The sequence below is a fragment of the Lycium barbarum genome, chromosome 5 (genome assembly GCF_019175385.1).
Source record: "Lycium barbarum isolate Lr01 chromosome 5, ASM1917538v2, whole genome shotgun sequence".
In the NCBI taxonomy this organism is placed as follows: Eukaryota; Viridiplantae; Streptophyta; class Magnoliopsida; order Solanales; family Solanaceae; genus Lycium; species Lycium barbarum.
Genome location: NC_083341.1, coordinates 15,625,458 through 15,631,940, shown reverse-complemented (window position 1 = coordinate 15,631,940; position 6,483 = coordinate 15,625,458). Strand labels below are relative to the sequence as shown.

Sequence of the window (6,483 nt, the reverse complement as noted above, 5' to 3'; positions counted from 1 at the left end):
CTTATGAGCAAGAAATATAACCCAGGTAGAACGAGAGAAATCATCAACAATAACGAAGGCATACCATTTTCCTCTAATACTAGCAGTTCTAGTAGGACCAACAAGGTCCATGTGTAGAAGCTGCAATGGTTTAGAAGTAGATACAATATCTTTGGAATTGAAAGAGCTTCTTGTTTGCTTACCTTTCTGACAAGCATCGCAAAAATGATCATTTGAATAGTTTATTATAGGCAGGCCTACGACCAAATCGTGTTTGGATAATTTTTCAATTAGCCTCATGCTAGCATATCCAAGTCTCTTGTGCCAAACCCAAGGATCTTCTCCCATAGATGCCAAGCAAATATGTCCAGCTGGACTTTTAACAGAGTCGAGCATATACACATTTCTTGTTCTGCTGCCAGGAAGAATTTCTTTTCCAGTTTTGTCTTCTATAACACAGCCAGTCTTTTTGAATCTTACCTCTAAGTCAGAATCACACAATTGACTGATACTCAAGAGATTATATTTGAGTCCTTCAACTAGATAAACGTTATAAATATCACATGAATTATTAAACGAATTAGTTCTTGTACCGATTACCATTCTTGTTGAGTTATCACCAAAAGTGACTAGTCCTCCATCAAAGTCAGCAACTGATTTGAACAAGCTTTTGTCGCCTGTCATGTGACAGGAACACGCACTGTTTAGATACCATTTCCCTTTTGACTTCTTCTTGTGGCGTTCCTGCAAAACATGGTAGTTACTTTCTTTTAGGTACCTAAGCTTCCTTAGGTCCTTGAGTGTTAGTGCTATGTTGATCATTCTTGGGTTTCCATATCCAACTTGGAGAAGGTGTATAATGAAACCTACACTGAAAATATTTATGACCCGTTTTTCCACAACAAAAACATTTTTGTGAAGAGTGATTTTCAGAAAATGACTGAGCAGTCGACTTATGAAAGTTTCTTGGAGACTTCCTTTCAGTGGTTTGAAAACTTTTATTAGACTGATCTGTCTCCTCATAATTGGTTAACACATCTTTAGAATTATCAGAGGCATTTCTACTATTGATAGGTCTTTTCCCAGTAGACTTGTTGTTACGAGTCGATTTGTTAGATTTAATAGAGCTATGACTGGTGGACTTGCGCAACCCATTAAGTTGCAGTTTCAAGTCATCAACTTCTTCTTGAAGAAGATCCCTTTCTATTTCAACTACTTCTAGTTTAAGTTCCAGTCCTTTCGTTACCTCTTAAGCTTTTTATATTCATTAAACACTCTATTTAAATCCTCGAGAGTTTGGTCAAGCAATTCTTGAGTTTCGCTACAGTTGGAACAGTGATAGGGTCTTACCTCGCTAGTTTCACCAATTGCCATAAAGCAAATGTTTTCCATATCTTCCTCATCATCTTCAGAGACTTCGTCTTCACTCCAACTGCTGAATGCTCGTTGTTTTTGATAATTTTTTGATGGTTTCCTCTTTGTATCAGGGCATTCAGATGCAATATGGCCATATTTTTCACATTCATAGCATTTTCCATCATTTCTTTGAATGGCAGAGGAATTACCTATCCTAAAATTTGAATTTCCTCTTCTATTGTTTCTTGATCTTCTCATAGCTTCAATTACATGCCTAGAGTACATAGCCACTTCTTCTTCCTTGAACTCATCATCAGATTCTTCAGCCTGTGACTTGAAAGAAACTATTTTCTTCTTTTCATCCTTCTGATATCTTTGAATATGATTATTTTCAAAGGCCATCAGATTTTCTCTTAGTTCATCATATGTAAAATTATCCAGATTTCCATCTTCTAAAAAAATTGCCTTTGTTTCCTAAGTTTTGGGCAAGCTTCTGACAAGTTTTCTCACTTGTTGAGAGTTAGTGTAAGTCACACCAAGAAATTTGAGTTCACCAATGATTTTGCTAAATCTGGTGAACATTGATTCAATATTCTCATCATCCTTCATGCTGAAAGCTTCATAGTCGTGCCTCAAAGCATCAATTTTGGTTTCTCTAACTTTTGATATTCCTTCGTATGTGACCTCAATTTTATCCCACATTTCTTTTGCAGTCTCGCAGTTTGATATTTTGGCATATTCCTCTCCACTGACTGCACAGTACAATAAGGCTATTGCTTTAGTATTTGTCGATAGCGTCTCCTGTTGTTCCTTAGTTACATCATGCGACTCCAAATCAATTTTTGTATTTGGATCTTTTGCATCCATATTTGGAATAGGTTTAGGTCCTTTCTTGATTACAATTCATGCTTGATAATAAGTTGATTGCACAAAGATCTTGAACCTTTCTTTCCAATGGAAGTAGTGTTCACCATTAAAGTAGGGTGGCCTCGTTGTGGAGTGCCCATCTTGTAAAATTGCACCAGGAATCTGATATGCAGCCATTTGATCTTTTCTCACTTGCTGTTAAGTAATAAAGTGTGAGACCTTGCTCTGATACCAATTGAAAGTGCAAGAGGGGGTGAATTGTAACTTTTTCGTTTAGATAGTCGACTAACTGAGAACACTAGTCGACTATATCATAATGCAGTAATAAAAATGCAGAAATAAAATTGACACAGATATTTTACACTGGTTCAGATTCAATGTGAATCCTAGTCCAGTCCCCTTGGGTTGCAAGGGTGTTCTCTGCAGCTCTTTGTAAATGTTTTGGTACAATGGGTTATTTGAATGGAGCTCCTACGTCTACACTCAAACACTCGAATTCTTTTTGATACAATGCCTCACAAACTATTCTATATCTCTCTTTTCTTTTTTTGTTTACACTATATCACTTAAGAATATAATGTTTGTGAAAAGTAAAGTAGAGAACTTGAGAGTATGAGACAACTGTATAATTTTTCTTCGTTTCTAGAGTCTTGAATATATAGTTTTCAAATCAACTAGCCTTTAGACTCGTTTTCAGCAGAGATGTCAACCCAAGAGAATTGATCGTTGTAAATTAGGAATATTGAGGATCCTAATTTCCAAGAATAAAGCAAGAGCTCATTAAGTCTTGTAACGTTGCTTTCCTTCTGTGTTACCAGCCTGGTTGGCAGATGCTTCTTTCCTTGTATGTTGTTGATGAGAAATAAAGATTGTACAACTACTTTCCTTGTGCGTCATTTGCCTTATTGGAGTGGTACTTGTTTCCTTGTATAACAGATCTGATTTGATGCTTGACTCACCATGATTGTGCTGATTTAAGTGCTTGAGTAAAACTAATTTTGTTCCAAAAATACGCAGTAGCCTATCTTTAATTCCTTTCCTTATGCAGCTGACTTGGGTTTGCCCTTCTATTCAGCCGATTGAACTCCTGCTGTCCATTGGGCTTGTTTGCCTGATCCATTTGATTTATCCTTTGAGTATTGGTACCTACACAACAATTTGTCATCATTAAAATCATAACACTAACACCAATCACTCAAAATATATAGTCAATTCAAATAATGGAATAACCAAAGAATGAATAATACTCACACTCACAAAGATATTCAAATGTACGCACATGTGATATTATAAGCTTTTTATTTTATTTTAATAATCACTCAGAATATATATATCTTAAGGTGTTAGGGGGTTTTGACATTGACCCCTACCTTGTACAATGCAGACAATTATACTTAGAGAGGGACATAGACCAAAACCTCCAAGGACAGGACTCATAGCATGCACAGACACTAGGTACAAGCAACTAGATATAGAACACAAAAAATGGGACAGAGTAGAGCATCCTGTCTATAACTAGATAATTCAAGGCGGTTTATAGTGCCACCCTGCATGCTTCTTGGCTCTGATCGTGCCACCCTGCATGCCTCTTGGCTCTGATCGTGAAAGAGGGGATCTGAAGTCTTTCCGGTCTTATTTAATGAAAATATTCAGATATGCTTCGCTTAACATAAGTTCCGTAACATTTTTATCTTCAGAAATTATAAGACTAGAAAGACTTTCAACACTCAACGTAATTTGAAAAACACTACACAACATATGCCCCATAACTTAATTTCTACAGTACTTGTGCCAAGCGAGGCACAAATTTAGTTTCTGAAGATAAAATTTTTAAAGAATTTATGTCAATCGATGCATATCTAGATATTTTCATCAAATACACAGCTCGGACAAAAAATCAAAACCTGTGCATTTGAAGGCCAATCCGTGCAAAAATATAAAAACAGTGTGTACAGCCTCTGCTTTCACGTTGCTATATCATCAGCATCATCGGCTAAAGGATTGGCCACGATTCTGCGGAATTCAAATTCTAAACCTATTTCCTCAGCGAATTGACTAAGCTTAGACCAGATGTCTTGTAAGGCAACTGTATAATCGGACTTCGATAGGCCAATTCCTGTGAGCCGAAAAATAGGTGGACCACCAGGACGAAAAACTAGACCTTGCATAAGTGCTCGCCATTGCAAAAGTACTTGATTGAAGCTTAAATCAAACACCGGAGTTGCCTTCCTACTTCGTCTAAAAAGAGTGAGGTCTTGACATAGTAAACTTTTTACATTTGGATCCTTCCTAGAAATTTCACTTTTTGTTTGAAATCTACCATTCTTTTCATACACATGATGAGTCTAATACATAAATTATAGGCCAAACTCATCGACAGACACCTGTGGTCGTCTACTTCTTTCACTTGAGCACCTAAAGTGACCCTTGTTCCATTTAAACACTTCAGGTGGGTCATTCCTATTCCACTTAGACACTTTTTGCACCGTTATCAGAGCAAAACCAACACCAAAGGAGGCGCCACCTCATTGCACATCCAACCAGCCCAAAAGCCCCAATTTTTAATGGTCAAAACTCCACAAATTTACAAATTAGTGAATTTACAATTAAAATGAGTTGGCACAATTTAAATGAGCTGGCATAATTTAATTGGTCACTTAATCCACGTAGGAGACGACTGGTGTTAGGCAGAGTCAACGAATCTGAGTTCTCAAACATTGTTGAATAGGCATGCCATGTTTCATTAAACCTAGCGATAAAGACACATTCATTGTGATTCACTTCTTGTTCGACGATGGCCACAATCTTCGGTTGTATCTTTTTTATTAAATTCAACACTTTTTCAATTTCTCCTGGCTTGGAAAACAGATGGTGAAGCTCAAAAACAGAGTTCACAGCAATTGCTTTCACGTCACCTGGTCTAATATCCAACATTGATGCATCAAGATCGGCTAAAGAATCGGTCACTAATCCATGGAATTCAAATTCTACACCAATTGCCTTCGCATCTCGGGCTAGCTTCCATTCAACCTCCTATCAGACGTGGGTGGCATTATGCTGCGGTGAGCCAATTCCAGTTAGCCTAAAAACCGATGGGCCCCCGGGGCGCAATGCAAGCGCCTGCATAAGTCTTTCCCATTGTGAACCTTGATTGAAGCTGAAATCAATTATATGTACTCTCTTGGAATCAGCTAAGGCATTAGAAATGGCTTGATTCGCAGTGCAGTAGGCGAATTTGAGGTAGGGGCAGCTAGGGTAGAAGCACACATACAGTTTACAGCGCGAATTTGAGGAAGAGGCTACTTTTAGTCCTTGAATCTTGAGATCCAAAGCTTCTGCAAAATAAGTCGCTACTTTTTTCATTGCTCCATTTTGTGAAATTGCACGTGTTTTTATGTCCCTGATATGTGGATCTGCTAGACTTAGGTTCTTCTGTTGGACTGCCTTGGCACAAGCCATCAACGCATTGGCAAGCCTAATCCTAGTTTCTTTATCCGGCAATAAACAAGAATTAAGTCTGCTATTGCTCTCTAATCCTTTGTTACTGGTACTGCAAGTTGCAACCTGAGAAAGCGCCCTGAAATCAACATTAAATATCCTAATCTCTTGCTGATCACTTTGCTCATCATTATTATTGTTAAACCAGCTGGAAGATCCACATGATGATACGGTCATCGAATCGACAGTACCACCACCGCTAGCAGCCGTTGAAATCTACTGCTGGTATTCGTCTTCACTCGTTGAAGACGAATTAGGAATATTGGGACCTGAGATTAAGCTCTCAGTCCGCACTGAAAAATCAGAAGTACCATTGAAGATGATTGCATTTGTATTAGAAACAGAGTAATCTGAATCTTCCATTATTGTGTCCATAGACATCTCTATAGAACTCATTTTCTTTTCTACTACTGCAACCTTCTCTCTCTCTCTCTCTCTCTCTCTCTCTCTCTCTCTCTCTCTCTCTCTTTTGGTTGTTGTTGTTGTTGATAAATTGCTGGAGTCACCTTCCTGCTTTGCTAAAAAGAGTGAGGTCTCAGTTTCTGACTGAGTCAACTTTTTTATTTTGGTGTCATTCGAAGAAATTTCCCTTTCAATTGTTCGAAAACTACCTTCCGTTTTATACGCGTTAAGAATAGCACGAGGATCAACTTTCTACTATGCCCTCCGTTTCAAAATATCATCTGGTTTTGATACGGTACGACGTTTAGGAAAGTAAAAAAAATTAATTTTAAAGATATGTCGAATATACCAAAATGTCGTTTAATCTTGTAGTTTTAAATA

The 6,483-nt window shown here is 37.7% G+C and overlaps 1 pseudogene; it reads right to left on the bottom strand.

Annotated features, from left to right (window-relative positions):
- Positions 1 to 3,269: 3,269 nt before the first annotated feature.
- LOC132639237 (DELLA protein GAI-like) lies at positions 3,270 to 6,096 on the bottom strand (annotated as a pseudogene).
- Between the last annotated feature and the right edge of the window lie 387 nt (positions 6,097 to 6,483).